The 19,965-nt window shown below is 40.6% G+C and overlaps 1 pseudogene; it reads right to left on the bottom strand.

Moving 5' to 3' along the window:
* Window positions 1–1,684: 1,684 nt before the first annotated feature.
* LOC138175980 (rab-3A-interacting protein pseudogene) lies at window positions 1,685–3,394 on the bottom strand (annotated as a pseudogene).
* Window positions 3,395–19,965: the final 16,571 nt, after the last annotated feature.

Genomic DNA, 19,965 nt, shown 5'->3' on the forward strand with positions numbered 1-19,965 from the left:
CCAGATGTCTGACCATTACGTCCATGCCTAGTTAGTTACCAGAGAGGGAAGCACCAACATCTGGCTGCCCAGAGTCTCATCTGGTCAAATCACACAACTCTTCTCAAAGTGAGCACCAAAACAAAACCTCACATCACGGTATATATAGCCTTCTCTTGGCTCAGAGAATGTAACAACCCTCATGACCTACTGCCCAATCACAAAGTAACAAGGTGCGGGCATTCCTGAAAAACAAGCCTCCCACCACAGACTCCATGTGACCACATTCAGCCTATTAGAGGGTAGAGTATATTTTCAAATTAGGGAAGGTTCTCAGAGTCACGTAAGCCTAGCCAAGGGGCAGGGAAGATCTTCAGATTCCCATTCCCATAACATCTGCAAAAACCAATCATTTTATTTCCTCCATTTTTGCCAATGTTTATTCCCTCAATTTCTTTTTCTTATCTTTTTGTTATAGCTAGGCTTTCTAGCATGATTATCAAATAATAATGGTGGCAAGACATCCTCACTTTACCCCAGTATTAATGGAAAGACCTCTAGCTTCCTGGGGTGTGAGGTGTGTTTAGGGAAGACTAGTTCCTTTAGCATGAGAACTGCTGAGCCCTTTTTGGAGGGGCTTTCCACCTTTGGAGTCCACCAGATTCACCCAACATCTGTGGCACCAAGAAGTGGTACGTTGGGCAGTAGCTATACCCCAGTCAACTGTTTCAGCAGACAGGCTAAACCGGGTTGAGAGTAACTGTGAGGTCTCAAATTTTTCAGTGAGTTAGGTATATGAAGACTTCCCCTGGTGGAGTGAATGGACAAGAATAGTTTGTTCCAATGACCATGAAGGCGGATGAAGCAGGCACTGTGGAGAGCTTGGAGCTTTGTTAGATATCAAAGATGCCAAGGTCATCCACTGCATCCTGAGCCATTGTCTTGTCTTTGTCTTGCCTCTTGACACCAAAGACTCTGGGAAAGAGAGTGAGACCAACAACTTCATGCAACTCTGTCTCATGTAAGTCCAATTTATGCATGAATCTAGAGATATCACCCATACCATTTTATCCTTTTTACCTATCTTAAAGTCCTGTGGTGACAGGCAAGTGATGCAGCAGCAGGTGGGGATACACTGGGAACTATAGTCACAACCTTGCACACAGGCAACCCAGGTCATGGGATTGTCTTCTCACTGGCCTGAGGCAGTAGTGGGATTCGGCAGTCATCTGGGTGTATGAACAATCTTTGTTAATAAACACACTGCTCACCTCTTGGTGTGAGGAAGAGGCTAGCAAATGTGCCCTAAAAATTGTCTGCTTCATCCAACCGTGGCCTACTTACCATGGCAGGTGAAGATTTTGACCCTGTGGTCAAAACCCACAAAAATGTACAAAAATGTTTGCAAAGATGATTCCACTCCCCATTGGTACATAGAATGTGCACACACTTAGGTACAACACAAAATCCAGTAAACCTGAAAAGTCAGCAGCTCTTGTTTCATGAGAGCTCAGCAGGTTCTACAATTCAAATAGCAGCCCTGAGTGAAATAAGGCATCAAAAGGAGTGAACAACAGGCTCATGACAATGCAATTGCCACTGGCAGTAAAGGGCTATGTCATCATCATCAGTGTGCACACTTCCACGATGGCAAAGCCTAGGGAGGTCAAACAAAAATTTTATAAAGACCTAGAGACCCTCATCATCAATCTAACATTTATTTAATTAGATTTTTTTTGCAACTATAAATTACAATCACAAGTACACCTGCAAGTCTTTGTCTTAGCACACAGTATGTGTCAGTTTGAAACAAATCACAGTACTCCTTAATGCGTTTTGCAAAAGAGGATAAAACATCTTGGACCCAACTCCTTGGAAATAAATATCAAGTAACCATAAAAAAAATTCAGCCATTTTAGTTATTCAGTGAAGTTCATGCATATTCAGTGTAGAGAATTAAAGTTCCTCCTTGAAATATCCCAGTTTTGCCAATGACATCTCTTTTCTCAACTGCATAACTTCCCAAAACATCTGATCAACATCCTGCTGTTTCACAAGGCCTTGCTGGATATAGCGAATCTATGTAAAAAAGTTACACACTGACGTGATCCTGTATCTGCAAAAAGGAGAAATGTAGTAGTAGTTGCTTGAGTCTCCTAATTTAATTCTGTGTTTGCATGACTTACTCTGACCACTGAGAGCACATTTCTTTGGTCCTCCACATTCAACTGCAGAAGCTTTTACAAATCGAATAGGTTGCAGTCCCACTGGTTCAATGCTTAGCGTATTGTTTTCTACAGCCTCCAGAACAGCTGAAGCCAACTCACTTTTGGAAAAGGTTAAGCATGGAAATATATCTTCCTGATAAATTTTGTCTAAAAACGGACACGTCCTGTCCATTGTGGGTTCATCCTTCCAAGATATGAACTCATTATACAGAGGTAAGTCAGCCTCTTTGCAGTCTTTTACAATAGGCTGCATCACACTGAGGTCCTGATGACTGCTACTCATAGCACCGCTTGACTTTTATTTCTTGCACGTCCCTTTTTAAAAGGAGCTTTTCCACTTGGTGGAAGTTCGTGAATTGGTGATGTTGGTGAAGTGGACAACGCAAGTGTCTTTAAGGCAGCGACTTCTGCTTGAAGTACATCAATCTTTCCCTGTGCTTCTTTTAATTGTTTTGCAGCTGTTGCCTGCTTGATATTAGCCTCTCTCACCATTTTATGAGCTTCCTCAAACAGACTAGCTGTGAGTCCTTCCAATTCTTGTCCCAGCTGATCTCGGACTTTTGAAAGTCTCTCACATTCTTCATCTTTTAGTTTTAGTTCCCTCTGAGCTTTTGCAAGTTCTTCTTTTAATCTTTCATAACCCGTTTCCCTCGCTTCTAGAACAGATGGGCTCCGTAAACGAGACAGTCAGTACTCAATCCAAAAAAGTCATCACTGCCATCAGAAATCTCTGTTATTGTGGCATCCTGTAAAAACTCTCTCTCAGCACTGTTGCTGTCCTTTGTGGATGGCAGTTTAGTTAAACCAGCTGTGACTCCAGAGGTGGAACAAAGTACTGAGTCTGCAATATGGATGCTAATACCTGATATTTCTCCACAATTTAGATGTCTGGGAGATGAATAAACGGGTTGTGTAGGAAGGTCAGAAACATTTAATGTGTTAGGCTGAACAGGTGTTGCACACAGAGGATATGGCCGGTAGATAACACTCGGTGAGGTAGTTTGCTCCTGAGTTGCTGGCTCATATACACTGAGAAGATCTGGTGAAGTAGGGGAAGCAAGGTTTACTTCATGGAAGCCTTCCAAGGGGTCATTAGCCATGGCAAAAGCATCATTACATAACACCCGGACCAAAACCCCCGCGGAGAGGCTGCCTCCGCCACGAGCCCGCCCGCCGGCGCTTAGGGACCCCGGGCGACCCTCATCATCAATATGCCAAAAGAGGACAAGTATATAATTCTGGGTAACTTTAATGTAAGAGTAGGCACAGACTATGAGACATGGTAGGGAGTCCTTGGGGGGAACAGTGTCAGAAACAGCAACAACAGCAGCACCAGTCGTTGAAGACTCGTGGGTCTTATGACCTCATCACCAGTACTATCTTCTGTTTACCCAAACGCAATAAAACTTTGTGGATACATCCTCACAGCAAACATTGGCATTCAATAGCCTATGTCATTGTAAGGGGAAAAGACAGACAGAATGTGAGAGTGACAAAGGTGATATGAGGTGCAGAGTGCAGAATCGATCACAGACATCCTTTTCAAGCTAAGACTCCCATTACACAAAAGCAACAGTATTAAGGCAAGACAACTGCCAGAAGGTTTAATGTTAAAAGATGAGAGTGCGTCTCCAGGTGTGAACATCTCATTGCTAATTTGGAGGGAAAGCTGAGCCAACATGGTTGGCAACAGTGGAGCAGAAAAGGGGTGGGTAGCTTTCGCAGATTGGGTGTACAACTCTGCATTTACTCACATGGCCAGAACACTCACAAACATCAAAACTGGCTTGACAAAAATGGTGGGGAAATTCAGAAGCTGCTAAACAAGGAATGAGAGAACTCCACCAGCAGGATAATTCATCTGTTGCTAAGAAGGCAGCACTTAACTCCATCAAAAGTAAAGTGTGAATGAAGCTTCGAGAGATGCAGGATTCTTGGCTCAGTAAGAAAGCAGATGAAATTCAGTTTTGCACTAATAGTAACAATCCAAAATGCTTTTATGATGCCTTCAAGACTATTTCTGGACCAAAGACCTATGGTGCATCTCAACTACTTAGTGCTGATGAAGCCACATTGATTAGTGATAAAACATGATCCTGGAGAGATGGGATGAACACTTCCATAATGTTCTCAACAAATCTTTATTAACCAATGTGGAAACCATTATATTTCAGGTTGAAGTCAATCCCTCTTTAGCTGAACTTCCAATTAAAGAAAAGGCTTTGAATGCCATTAGACTCCTCTCATGTAGCAAAGTGGCTGGTGCTGATTCTATTCCAGCAGAGATTTACAAGGCTGGGGGTTCACTGCTCATGCAAAAGCTGACTGAAAATTTCCAGTCTCTATGACAAGAGAATGTCATCTCCCAGGAGTTCAGGGATGCCTCCATTGTTCTTCTCAATAAAGGAAAAGGAAATGGGCTGTCCTGTGACAGTCACAGGGTGGGGGGAGTCTCTCAGTCATCGACAACAAGATTCTTGCCAGGATCTTCCTTATTAGGCTGATCCTTCACCTGGAAGATCTACCTGAGAGCCAGCGTGGCTCACCAGAGCTGAGAAATGGTCAATATGGTATTTATTGCCTTACAACTCCAGGAGAAACACCAGGAACAGAACAGAAATCTGTATAAAACATGTGTCGATATGACAAAGACCTTTGATACTGTCACTTATGGGGGGGTTGTGAAAAATAATGGCAAAATTTGGTTTCCTAGAGAAGTTCTTCAGTATTGTATGCCAATTTCATGATGGCACGCTTGCCAGGCTTCTGGCTAATGGACGATGCTCTCATGCTTTCCCAGTCACCAATGAAATGAAGCAGGGCCATGTGCTTGCTTCCATACTTTTTAGCATGATGTTTTCAGTAATGTTGTCAGATTACTTCAACAAGGATGAAAATGGCATCAAGGTCATCAACCATACTGAAGAAAAATTATTTAACCTGAAAAGACTACACACCAAGACTAAAATGGAGGGAGAGTTGGTACATGATTTTTTTGTTTTTGTCACTTGCACTTTAGTTTTGATGGAGTTAAGTGCTGCCTTCTTAGCAACAGATGAATTATCCTGCTGGTAAACCCTGTGGAGTTCTCTCATATTTTGTTTAGCAGCTTCTGAATTTCCCCACCGTTTTTGTCAAACCAGTTTTGATGTTTGTGAGTGTTCTGACCATATGAGTAAATGTAGAGTTGTAATCTCTGAAAAGCTACCCACCCCTTTTCTGCTCCACTGTTGCCAATAAGCAAATAGCTTATTTAAACAGATGATTATGCACTTAATGTAGCCTCTGAGGCTGAGATGCAACAAAATATGGATTGATTCTCTGTTCCATGTGCTAATTTTGAACTAACCATTGACAACAATAACAACAAAAGAAAACCAGGTTCTTCACCAACCAGCGCCACACTATCCATACATGGAACCATCAGTTGCAGTAAATGAAGAAATATTGAATGCTGTGGATAAATTCACTTACCTTGGTAGAATACTTCCCAGGGATGTACACGTAGATGATGAGACTGACACACTGTCGGATCTAGTTCAGTGTTCAGGAGGCTCTGAAGGAAAGTGTGAGAGAGAAGAGATATTAGATTGCCTACCAAACAGAAGCTCTACAGAGCTGTTGTGCTGACTTCGTTGTTGTGCACCTGTGTCAGGGCCATGCCAGGAAACTGAATGCCACCACGGGGTGGGGGTGGGGTAAGAGGAGAGGGAGGAGGAGAAAATTTGAAAGTCAGGGGATTGTGGATGTTGTAAACTAAAAGGAAATAAATAAATTTAAATAATAAAAAAAAGAAATGAGGAGCAGACAGACTTCACAATGACCTGGAGAGAATTATATAAATTGATGCTGAGTGAGGAGAACACAGCCAGAACATTGTACACAACTACAGACACATCGTATCTGTGATGACTGACTGGGCTCCTCTCAGCAATGCAAGGCTATAAGACAACTCCGAAAGACTCAGGATGGAAAGGGCTCTCCACATTCGAAGAAAGAATTACGGAGTCTGAATGCAGATTGAAGCAAGCTACTTGCTCTCTCTCTTTTTTGTCTTGTTTCTGCTTTCTTGTTTATTCCATTGGTTATAATCCTTCTTTACAACTTGACCAATGTTTAATGTTAAGGTATTTGTAGAACCTATATTGGATTGCATGCCCTCTGCAGGGAGAGGGGGGAAGAGAGGAAGCAGGAGGAAATTTGGTACTCAAGGGATTGTGGAACCGAATGTTGTAAACTAAAAGTAAACAAAATAAATTCAAAATTAAAAGAAAGAATTATTTCTCTTTGCCATATTAAGGAAATATCTTTGCTTTAAATTTAAAAAAAAGAAATAGGTGTTGTGTTTTATCAAAAAGTCTTTTCTGCATCTATTGATATGCTCATGTGATTTTTATTGCTTTTGTTATCAACATGGTCTATTATATGTATAGTTTTCCCAATATTAAACCAACCTTGAATTCCTGGCATAACTACTACTTGCCAACAATATATAATTTTTTGATGTACTGTCATAGCATTTTTTGTTATTTTATTAAAAATGTTTATATCTACCTTCATTAGGGATATTAGTCTACAGCTTTTTTATGTTTTGTATCTGGTTTAGATACCATGACAATATTTGTATCACAGAATGAATTTAGTAGGATCCCTTCTGTTTTTGCAAATAGCTTATTTAATATTAGAGATATTTGCTTGAATGTGTAATAAAATTCATTTGTAAATTCAACTTGACTTAGGGTTTGGGGGAGTTCATTTATGAGTTCTTCAATTTCTTTCTCAAAAACTGGATTATTTAAATTCTTTATTTCTTCTACTAATATGAGTATGTCATTATACATTTTCATCCATTTAATTTTAATTGTCAATTTTGTTGACCCATAAATGATCACAATAATTTCTAATAATTTCTTTTATTTCTCCCTCATTTGTTATTAATTCTTTTTTATTTTTGTGATTGGCAATTTAGTTTTTCTTTTAAAAAATAAGACTAGCTAGTGGTTTATCTATTTTATTTTTTAAAAGTTTCTAGTTTATCAATTCAATGATATTTTTGCTTTCATTCTCTACTTTGATTTTATGTACTTCTATAATATTTAGTCAAAATTTTAAAATTTGTTGGTTTTCAAGGTTTTTTAGTTGCATGCCTAATTTATGGACCTATTCCTCATCTTCTTTGTTGATGAAGGTGTTTAGTGATATAAATTTTCCTCTAAGAATGGTTTTGACTATATCTCAAAAGTTTGGGGGGCGGCCAGGTAGCACAGCTAATAAGAGCACCAGCTCCAGTGTCGGGATGACATGTGGATTGAATCCGGGCTCAGACACTTATTACCCACCCAGAAACACCTGGCCATGTAACCTTGAGCAAGTTACTTAACCCCAAATGCTTAGGGGCAGCCAGGTGACTCAGCAAGTAAGAGCACCGGCTCCAGTGTCGGGATGACCTGGGGATCAAACCTGGGCTCAGATACTTAGCACTACACCCAGAAATAACTGGCCATGTAACCTTAAGCAAGTTACTTAACCCTGATTGCTTTAAAAAAAAGTTTGGGGATATTTTCTCATTGTTGTCACTTGCTATGATGAAATTATACACACACACACACACGCAGGCTTTTTGGAGGGCAGTTGGGGTTAAGTGACTTGTCCAAGGTCACATGGCTAGTTTTTGTGTTGTGTCCGAGGCTGGATTTGAACTCAGGTCCTTCTGACTCCATGGTTGGTGCTCTACTCACTGCGCCACCTAGCCACCCCAATGAAATAATATTTTGTTTCCATTATTTATCCTTTGACCCACTAGTTCTTTATGATGAAGTGATTTAGTTTCCTATTGGTTTTTAATCCTTTCCTCAAGAGTCACTTAGTGATTGTAATTTTTATTGTTTTGGGGTCAATAAAGGATGTCTTAAGATTTCTGCATTTGTCTGTGAGATTTTTATGCCATAATACATGGTTAAGTTTTGGAAATGTGCCAACACAGCTATATTATATGTGTATATATATGTATGTATATTTATTTCTATTACCATTTAGTAATTACTGGAGATCTAAGGTATCTTACTCTTCTAAAATCTCATTCAGGCCCATAACTTCTTGTTTATCTTTTTGTTAGATCTCTCTAAGTTTTAGAAGGATACTTTGAGATTCCCCAAGTATTATATTTTTACTGCCTATAAACCAATTAAATTTTCCTTCAATATTTAGATGCTATACTATCCAGAGAATATATATTAAGTACTGATATTAATTCATTGTCTCTTGTGTGAAAAAAGAAACTGAGAAACCTTTGTGAACAAAGAAACCAACCTTTATTAAAAGAAACAAAGGTAGTGGTCTGCAGTCCTCCCAGTATGATCTAAGACCCTGAGATACAAAATTCACATTTATACATAGGTTACTTGTTTATGCATGGCTCAACAAATCGTCTACTTTTTGTAGGTCTTTGGGTGGAGAAGGGCTTTATGATGTCTCAGTAAGCCCTTTATATTTCAGAGGCCTTTTTTTTTCAGCATTTTAATATAAAAATGAATGTACAGGTATAATTATTATGGTCACATACTTAAGATGCACACTATAATGATTATAGTCACACTCCTAAGGTTAACTAACACAGGTTTTCCCTTGGGACTACATCATGGTTTCAATTACACAGGTTTTTACCCGGGGCTATACTTTTACTATAAATCACACAATTACTTTTTATCCTCTTAAAATGATTTTAGCTAATAAATGATTATCAAAGCAATACAAGCAAAGCACTGAAGTCATAGATCATTGATCTTTCCTGTTACATATGCCTGTAAGCATAATATAATTTCCCTAGTTAGGTCTTTTAATTGTCTATTTTTATTGTGGCAAATCTACTTTTGTTGTTGCCTTATATGAAATTAAGATTGCTACCCTTGTTTTTTTTGAGTTAACCTGAAGTATAATAGATTTTCCCCTAGCCCCTTATTTCAACTTAGCATGATTCTTCCTGTTTCAAGCATGCTTTGTGTAAACTACATATTGATGGAGTCTGCATTTCTTTTTTATTCTACTATTTGAGAGTTATGATTGTTAATTATATATTTTCCTCCTTCTTGTCCTCATACTTTTTTCCTTTTTGCCCCTCCCCTTCTTCTTTAAAAAGAGTAATAAGAGAATAAGGGCATGCTCAATATATCTGATGCGACATTTTTCTTCCTTCTCCTTTTTTCCTCACCCAGTTACCATTCATAAGTTCTTATCCCTTTTTTCTTTTTATTCCCTTCCTTCATGATTAACCCTCCAAAGCTGGAGCTTTGCTCATGAAGTCCTTCCTTCCTGAATTTATCTTCACTCTCTCTTTCTCTTCATGATTTCTTGAATGAGGTATCTAGGTTATTTATAGTCATAGTCTGGTGATTCTCATATCATTTCCTCGTACCTTGTTTTCCAGGTCAGCTTTTTTTTTTTTTAATAGGAGTTACCTCACATTTTCTTCTGTTTTTCTCAGTTTCTCAATTGTGTTCTAATATTTCTTGTTCTTATGTAGTCACTGATTTCCATTTGGGCCACTCTGACTTTCAAGGAGTCTGTGATGTAAGACTTTGTCCTTCCAGTGTTGAGCTATTAATTCTTTACTCAAGTTTCTTATCCTCCTTCTAATTCTTTACTCAAGAGCTGTCACTTCCCCCCTTTCTTTACTAGAGAGTCCTCTTTTCATTCATAGCACTTAAAACAAAACTCCTGCTTCATTTCTCCTATGGATTTTGGCAGAGCTTGGGGCCAATCTCTGATTTTGTGTGAGGCTTTGATTGCAGATGGTGTGGAGTTAGTTATTCTTTTATTCTTGATCCATGGTCCCATAACATTTCTTTGATGGGTTTTGTTTGTTTACTCATTTTTCTAGCCTTATTTCTTAAATTGGAACTTTGTGTCAACATTGCATATTTCTGGAAAAAATAGTGGCAACCTGTTCAGCTCTGATCTCTATTATCTGGGTTTTTGTCACTGCCAGCTGTGTTATTCAAGGACATCAAGGGTAGCTCTGGCCACCAAGCTATGCAAGAAAAGTCTAATCCAGAGCTCAGTCTGATTCTTGCCCTCCTGGTCTGAGTCTCACAGGCTCCTAACCCCTTTCCCCATGCTCTCAATTCAGGGTCAAAATGACAGAGCCAAATTCTCTAGGGATCCTTAGCTATACTTTGGTCTGTGAGCTAGAAGGTTTTCAAGTGCAATATTCTCAGCAATGGCTTTTCTGTCTTCACCTCTTCCATAGTGCCTATAAGCATCTTTCTCTCTCCTATTTTTTTGGAGGGAGGAAAGCAAAGCAATTTGGGGTTAAGTGACTTGCCCAAGGTCACACAGCTAGTTAAGCATTGATAATCATTAAATATCATATTTGGGCCAAAGTCTGAATTAATCAAACAGACTAGCTTGCCTCACTTTTTAAAAAAAGGCTCCTTTTCTGTCTCAGCCACTGCAGAAGCCAGATAAGGCTGGGAGTAGGATTTAACACAGGCATCCAGAGATCATAAATTCCAAACAGACCCAGTTTTGTCTCGCTCTCATAGAACCCTTCTCCTTATGTCAACCAGAAGAGGCCTACTTTATGGCCCTTAAGGATGAGACCCTCAATTCGAGGCATTAACTTGAGTAATGGGACTTTTTCTTATCTTAAGATTTTCTGAACATACACCATGTTATGGAATGTTAATGGTAAAAACAACCCAGATATTCTGGCTCATAATTTCAATGGACACTTTGTCATCTCTCTTGTTTTATTTTCCTTTCTCATGCAATGATTAAACTATTATGGGGATCATAAATTTGTGTGACTCAGCCACCCTGTGTTGGGATTGTCCTAAATTATACTTAAGCTCTCTCATCCTTTTGTTCATCAGTCAGGATTGAGCTCTTGGCTCCTTGTATAAGCAATGCCAGCCTTAAGTGATAACAAATAAACCTTGCAATTTTATATTACCATTTGTCTGTCTCCTTTAACCAAACCTTTTCTAGAGGTCGACAGTGTCAAGTGTCTGGGGCTGGATTTGAACTCAGGTCCTCCTGACTATTCACTGCACCACCTAGCTGCCCCATAAGCATTTCTTTATGTTTGTCTCTGCAAAAACTTTGGTTAGAACAATGCACTTAGCATTTCTCCTTGTATTGTTAATTATTTCTCAGTCTTATGTTCTTGTTAAATCCTTTCTGCACTATTTGTGAGAGAAATGGACTGTTATGCTTCTGTTCACTCCACAGTCTTGAGGTGATTCTTTAATCACTGATTCATCTTTTTAACACCTATATTATATCACTGTTGTTTTGTGGTTACAAGTTATAGAACACTACCGTATGAAAAACTGAAAATTAGTATCACTCAGGGGACAGGAGAGGCATGTGATGGGTGTGAACAAACTACAACACATAAAAAAGCCCAGGGAACTACAAAGGAAAATCAGAATAAAAGTTGTTATCAATGAAATGTTTAAAAGAAAGATAGGCTGGTCCAGGGGTGGGGAACCTGTGGCCTCAAAGCCACATACGGTCTTCTGGGTTCCTGGGTGTGGTCTTTTGACTGATTCCAGGTTCTATAGAACAAATCTTTTTATTAAGGGTATTTCTCCCGTGAAGTTTGGATTCAGACAAAGGGCCACACCTGAGGACCTAGAGATGTGACCTCAAGGCTGTGGGTGCCCCATCCCTGGCATTGGTCATATGGCAAAAGTGAAGGACAGCTTACACAGTTGATATCTATGTGATATCAAGAAAAATTGAGGAATACCCCTACCTAGCACATTGGATGGATCTCCCGGGGTGAATTTTTTGGAAGAAATGGACAAGAATTACCTTGTAGGATAGGTATGAATGGGTCGAAATCTTTTTTCAATCACATTGGAGGGAATAACCACATTGATAAGATCACAGATACATTTGAGTATGGGTGAATATAAAATGTATTGGTATCTTTTAGGTATGAACAGTTTAGTCATTTTTCGGATTGTTTTTCAGAATGGTTGGACTAATTTACTGGATAATAGTATCATAGATTTAAAGGTGGAAGGGATCTTAGAAATCACTGGGTCCAATTCCTTCACTTATAGATGAGGAGTCAGAGGCCCAGAGAAGATAAGTCACATAGGGAATAAAGAGCAGACCCAGGTCTTCTGACTCTAAATCCAAAGCTCTCCACACCTCACCGTGTGTCCCTCTTCACTGCTCCCCCAATAGTGTAAGAGTGTGCTTGTCTTCCTAGACATCACTGACTGTTTCAATTTTTGGTCACAGTAAGTTGACTTGTCTTGCCTTACATACATTGCTGCTTATTGTGTGATCCCTTATTCATAACTGCCCTGTTCTAGAAATCCTAGTGTTCAAGCTCAGGAAATACTTCCATTTGATCAGCTTAATTTTCTCCTTCTCTGCAGGTGTAGCAGAACCACAGCTTCATGGGAGGGTGGGGGAAGGAGACATAATTATGTCACTAAGAAGGGATTTGACCTGGGCATGCTGGGCATGCTGGAGAAGAAGTAGGGTAACACCGCACCTCATATTGCACCTAAGATGAGGCAGCTGCGGGTTCCTGACAAGTTTGTATCTGCCACTCTGGTGCAGGCCCTCAGTACCTCCTGCCTGGGCTCTTGCTGCTGGGTCTGCCTGCTGCATGTCCAACCCCACTCCAACCCATCCTCCAGCCACTAAAGGGATTTTCCTAAAGTACAGGTCCAATTATGTTTCCTCCCCCCACTCATTCCCCTTACTCTGTAAACTCCAGAAGCCCCCTCCAGGAGCAAATCGACATTTCCAATCTTCTTAAACCTTTACCACCCCCCCCACACACACACACTCTTCAATCCAGCGACATTGATCTTTTGGCTATTACATAAACAAGACACTCCATCTCTTGGCTCGGTACATTCTCTCTGGCTGTCTTCCTGTAATGGGAATGGGAATTTGAAGATCTTCCCTGCTTTGAAAGTAAACTCTGCCCCCTAATAGGCTGCATATAATTGATGGAATCCTAATAAAGCTGCCCCCAGCCCCAATATTCTAACTTCATTATAGGCCTGGCCCTAGTGAACAGCAGGCCCACTGCACCTACCTAGCCTTCCCTCCCACAATGTCCTAACTTCTTCATATATGCCTCACTTCTCCCTGGAAATACAGGTGTGTCCCTGAACTCTTAGTTCCCACAGAAACAGCAGGTGTGTCCCTATGATAGGAACCTAGCTACTGCCTCTACCTGGTCACTGCCTCTACCTGGTCACTACCTCCAGACCCATTCTTGTATTCAATCATAATCACATTATCCATCTAGCCCAAGACAGGACCACAATAGCTAGCCAGTTGGAGGGCAGAATGGCCAGAATGTCTAACCACAGAACCATAGATGGGACCCCTCCTCCATCACCTAATCCTTTAACAAACTCCTCCTCCCTTTTTAATATTAATGTTCTGTTGTATAATTGCATCTTTACCCTAAAAATCCATCTTGCTTTCTCTAAAGTTGCTGGTTCCTCTTGGAACTTAGCCCGCTTCATGAGAGGTGTCAATCTCAATAAATGCTTATACTTGGATTAGAGGTGGTCTGACTCTGAATTCTTTGAGACAGTTCCACCACAACACATCATGAAATTGCAACAATTTTTGGGTGGGCAGAGCCCCCACCTTAACAGTTTTTGGGGTCCCTGGGTTTAAACCCCAGCATAATCACATGGAGCCTATGATGGGAGGAGTTTGCTAAAGGGTAGAGCAGAGCCATAGGAAGTTGGTAACCAGAGCTAGCCAAGAGGGTGGGAGAGAGAGGAGGTTCAGGCAAGGAGTCAGATAGGCTTGTGAGTAGATATTGATCTTGTATTGGTTTGTGGGAAGGCTGAGGGATGGCATGGCTCTCAGTGTTATTATGGCTTGTTAATTTCTTTACTATTATGATGGAATTGGCTTGCTGGTTTTGGGATTTGATTTTCTGGTGTCTAAATAAATGCTTAAGTTCTGTCCTCTACATGGAGAGTTTGTTATATTTCGCAATTGAAAGTCATGCAATATTTATAGTCCTGGTCTTAATCATGATCGTGGGCACTGTAAATATTGCTTTGGCACTCCACCTCCATGCCTAGAATGCTCTCCCTCCTTTTCTCCAACTGCTGATCTCCCTGGCTTCCTTTTGTAAGGTAAGAATGAATTTTGTTTTCATAGAAATTATATGGAACATGATTTGAAACCATACTGATGGTTCATATCAAGGACAAAACTGCTTGTAGAGGGCAATGGGGGATGCTGGCCTTTCCTGTATAAAAAAAATAACTGCTTGGGACAGCTAGGTGGCCAGTAAGTAGAGCACCAGCCCTGGAGTCAGGAGGACCTGAGTTCAAATCTGAACTCAAACACTTAATGCTTACTAGCCGTGTGACCTTGGGCAAGGCACTTAACCCCAATTGCCCTGCCTTACCCCCCTCCAAAAAAAAAGACAAAAAAAAATAAAGAACTGTCAGGAAAATCTCATTCATAAAGATTGAGGATTAGATCCATTATAATAGGACTTTCTTTGTAGATATTCAGACTCAAGCTTTTGTCAGTTCTCTTAGCAGTTGAAAATTCCTTTCTCATTGCTATCTGATGCAGACAAATGGGGAGGGGACTAAGAGTATTCCTTTATTAAATAAAGAATAAAGGTAGCCTTTAGCTATTTCCACCCTTAATCTCATTACTGGAGTCTGACCTCAGTCCCCTCAAGATCCTCCTTAGACTCCTCCTCAAGACCTCCTCAAACTCCTCCTCTAGACCACCCCTAAATCCTCCCACAATCTTTCTGTATATAAGATCCATCTTGCCTCCAAGTAGGTACAGAGAATTCAAGGTAGGGCAGACTCACTTTGTGTCAGATTACTCTGGCCTACTTGTCCAATACAAGCATCACAGATACTTAGGCTCCTTAAGAGTCTACCCATTATGGCGAATCTCTAATAAACTTTGTTTTACATTAGCTGAGAGAAGACTTGAGTCAAATTCATTTGGCAGGACCCGGTGTGTTGGCATTTTGGGGTCTCCCACACCCCTAAACATTAAACCTCAATAGTAAGTACTTAATGAATGTTTATTGATCGATACTTTAAAAGAGATTTTGCTTTTTAGATTATTGTATATATTGATGGTATAAGAAAATAGATGGAAAAAGCACTGGATTTGGAATCAGAATATTTATGTTCAAATTTCAGATGTGCTACTTCACCTATGGGACCGTAGGTAAATCACTTAACAGCCCAGGTCCCAGTTCTCTCATCTGTAAATGGGGGAAGATGGATTAGGTCCTCTTTAAGATTCCTTTCAGCTCCAAATCTAAGGTCCTATCACTCTATTCCTCTTTTAGCCTTCTCTATGCTCTCACGATGAGGAATCAGCAAAAGAATTTTTAAAAGTTTATTTAGGGGGTAGCTAGATGGCACAGTGAATAGAGCACAGGCCCTGGAGTCAGGAGGACTTGAGTTCAAATCCTGCCTCAGACACTTGACACAAAAACTAGCTGTGTGACCTTGGGCAAGTCACTTAACCCCAATTGCCCTCCCAAAAAGGCAAAAAAAAAAGTTTATTTAAATTTCCCTTTTCAAACAAGATGAGACCAAGAATAAAGGTAAGGAACCTCTCCTCCCCCCCAAGGCTACAAGGGCACACACCTGTTCTACTGAGCTTTTCAGAACAGTGACTGGTTTTGTTGTTGTTAGGGGGTTTTTTGTTTGAATCTTCTTTTGTACTTTCTTGGTATTCCCCTCATTTAGCAAGGAACCTAATGCATAGCAGGAGCTTAATAAATGCTTATTGATCTGAAGAACATCCCTCAAATAAAAGAGAATATTCAAAAGTCCCAAGGCATCTACACTTCCAATCTTTGGTCAACAGACTCTTTAAGAATTACAGATCTTATCATTAGAAAGGACATCACCTACAAGCTACTATGGACTTATTTCCCCCTTTTTACAGAACTAATTGAAGCTCAGAAAAGCTTTGCAACTTGGTCAAGGTCACACTAGTGCTTAGTGTAAGACCAAGAAAAGGCAGACATTTTGTTTCAGTAAAGTCCATCTTGATGATAGACAAAAGATGACTATCTCATGAGGAAAATCTAAACAAAAGCCACCTTGTCCTTTCTGGGAGTACATTCAGAATGAGTTACCTTGGTGAATTATTAGAATAAAGGTATCTTGGCTTTTTTTTTTTTACCTTGTTTTCGTCTAGTTGTCAAGTTTGCTCTATTTAAGTCCCAAAATAACTTTTACTTATGAATTTTAAACATAACAAAAATATGCACGAATTAAAATTCTGCAGGGGAAGTCAGCCAAAGAGGAATGGGAAGTTATCAAGAACGAAATTCTGAAGACATAATGAAAAAAAATTTCTATGATATGGAAAAAAGTTGGGGAAGGGGAGATATCTAAAAAGACTGATGTGGCTGAACACAGAACTCGATAAATTTAGATTAAAAAAAACAGCCTGTGCAAAAGACGGCAGTGAAGACAGATAAAGGAGTATTTGGGGGATTAAATATTTGTAAGGTCAAAGGTGTAAGATTCTGTTATATAATCTTTCATCTTGAATTCCTCTTGGTATTGTCCTTATTCTCCACTTTGTGAATAGGAGGAATCCAAAACCATGGATTGTCCCACATAGAGTGGTGCCTTCTAGATGTGTAAGAGTGGGGAAGGATTTTCTCCCTTTGTTTGGCCAATACTCCCCTGAGGAGTGTTGGAGGTACTTTGTCTTCGGACAGTCCCTCTGCTGGAGTGAGGTCAAAATCCGTCTGTCCACCAAACCTGCTTCCATACCTTTATTTTTGTTGGCACCTGTAGCGAACTTTCAGAAGCTTCTCAGCTTCGCTAATGAAATGTTCCCCTTCTCTATATTATTATTTGAGAGGCTACAGGGCAGACAAGCAAGAGGATGTATTATTAAGAGAACGTTTTGGGGTCCCTTGACCTCGCCAGGTATATTCCCCTGTCCTCTACAGTTATCTGCAAAGGTTACCAGGCAGATAGCAAGAGGTTGTGCTGGTCCTAGAATAATGCCCTAATAAGTAACTAACCTTTAGCAAGGGTAAAGAGTAAACAAGATTAAGGGAGGCTCCTTCTACATTATTTGCATTTCTTAGATGGAGGATCTTTCTACATTGTCTGCATTCTTTGGGGGTGTCTACATTCTCCTTGGGGGACACAAAAACTCTGTGAGCTCCTTGTATCTTTGGCTCTGTATGAAATGGTCCTGTAATAAACAGACTATTGATTACACCCCTGTCTCATTATTCTCACGGCTAGCTAGCCCACCAACTGTGCTGGCCACAGTAGGCACCCCTAATTAAAACTGCCCTTGCCCACTACTCTCTGTCTAGAGCCTATTCATCATTCATGGACCTAGATCAAGTCCCACCCTTCTCCATGAATCTTTCCTTGACCATTCCAGGTTACAGTGATCCTCAGTTACTCTAAACAGCTCTACCATTTAGTGGCTACACCAAGCAATTTAACACTTATTTTTAGAAATTAAATGGCTTCTTGGTCCAATAGTGCCAATGATGAGGTACAGGCTCTGAGAACCCCCTTGAACTCTGATTGAATCTTCCCATCTGATGAGGCATTTGCCTGAGGTCATAAGATTTTCCTTGTGGTTGGGCCTAGCCCTCCTTTGTCCAGCTAGCTTCCCCCCCCCCCCATCCTCCCAAACCCTCCATTGTTTATCTCCAGGTAGCCTCCAGCTACTTCCCACCTCTATCTCTTATCACTTAAGTCTGACCTCTTTGACTCCTCCTCAAGACCCTCCCCAAACTCCTCCCCTAGATTCCTCCCACAGCCTTTCTGTATATAAGACCCCAAATTGCCTCTGTGAGGTGAGATCACTGGAGAATTATCTAGCACAGCAAGCATCATAGACACTGAGGCTCCTTAAGAGTCTACCCATCACAGTGAGCTTTTAATACTTTGCTTTTCTTTGACTGAGTTGTATTCATTCAGCAGGACCTGGCATGTTAGTATTTTGGGGTCTCAAGCACCCTAAACCCCTAACCTCATCATTTTATGTTTCCTATACCTCATCACTAGGACACTTAATTTATCCACTCTCTACTAAGGAGTCCATCTATACTAGACTCGAGCACATGTCTAGTTTCAGTCCTGAGGTGACCTGACTAGCTTAGGAGAAGGGCTAGACTTCATTTCTTGCACTCTTAGGTTTATTAAATCCCCTACCAGAACACCTCAAGGAAAAATTGGCTTAGTTTTGGATTGTGTCTAGGGTCCTTCCAAAGAGGTCAGTAGAGAGATACTCAATGTACAAGGTATGTAAGATATGGGAAGGTGGAATTTTCCAGGTATTGCCTGTCTTATCCCTAACAGTAAGCTCTGGGAAGTAGAGACCATATTTCACCCCTCTCCTTTGGTCTCCCTAGAACTGAGCAAAGTGTTGTGCATAAACACTCAGTGAATAATTATCAAAGATCATAATAGTTAATATATTTGCTGTTAAATAAGTCCTCTATCCCTTCCCTTCCTGCTGCCAGGATCAACTCTGGGAATGCCATCTTAAGAATCAGTACATGCAAAGGTATTTACAATTCCTGTATTATTCTAATTAGAACCTTGGGGCTAATTTAATCTATACTTGGCACTTTCTTCCATGCACTATGGGAAGTCAATTCCTATCTCCTGTCCCTGGAATCCCACTGATTCTGTTTAGGTGAGAATTCCTTTCCTTTGCTTTCTCTCCCTCTGCTCTTGTCCCTGTCCTTAGCCAGCTCAGCTCTAACCCTTTTCAGTCCTTATCCTTCCTCTGCTCTCCCATTTCACTGTGCCCTCTGGAAACTTCGATAGTTAACAAGTTCCTCTGCATCCTCAATCGCCTGTTCTCCCATTCCTTTAGCCCTCTAGTAGAAAACTAGTTTTCTCCTGAAGAAACCCTATCCCTTGAGAGACTCTTCAAGGCTGACTATTTTCACACACTCCCTGAAGTACAGGACCATTAGAAGGAGCTGGCATATTCCTTGTTCCTTATTGCTACATCCAGAACTTCCTTCAGCCAACATACTCAATGTCCGCTTCTTTTTCTTTAAGGTCCAATCCCTTCTGTCCATCTCATGGTTGCTATCATCTGTGGACCTCCACATCACTCCCTCTTCCCCATTATGCTCAGTATCTCATTTATAGGCTTCTCCAACCCAACCCCTGTTCCCTTATACAGTCTCAGTTCCCAGTTCCTCATTCCTCAACTCCAGTGACCTCTGTCTCCAGGCTAGTTCAGCTATTCTTCAGAGTGGTCACACTCCAGCTTAACATAAGTTGCCCCCGGTACCAGAATTTCTAGTTGTGGATCTACTCGACTGACTAAAATGTGAACACTCCTTTTTCTCTGCTCTAACTTTGACTCATTTTCTGGCCATACCAAGAGTCAGTAATGGCAGGTGCTTGCATGGTGGGGCTTTGCTGTTACTATGGCTGCTTCTTCTCATTAGTGCCCCTCTGTGCAACTGCAGAAGTGATTTTATTGATAGGCTAGGCCTTCGTTAGGGTACTAAAGGAGGCCAGGGGCCCCACTTTACTCCTACTCCTCAGCATTCTCCGTATATAGAGATCATCCTACCCGTGTTTCCCCGATAAGACCTATCCTGAAAATAAGTCCTCCCCTTACTGTGTAAGATTCCTCTAAAATAAGCCCTCCCCTGAAAATAAGCCCTATTGAGATAGCTACTGTAGTGAAGGTGATCCCCTGCGCTACACACTACATTACGGTACCCTCTGTATGCACTGTCCCTCCC

Source organism: Petaurus breviceps, unplaced genomic scaffold (assembly GCF_028583685.1).
Source record: "Petaurus breviceps papuanus isolate PSGF00001 unplaced genomic scaffold, PetGlider_PUasm1.0 138, whole genome shotgun sequence".
Classification (NCBI taxonomy): Eukaryota; Metazoa; Chordata; class Mammalia; order Diprotodontia; family Petauridae; genus Petaurus; species Petaurus breviceps.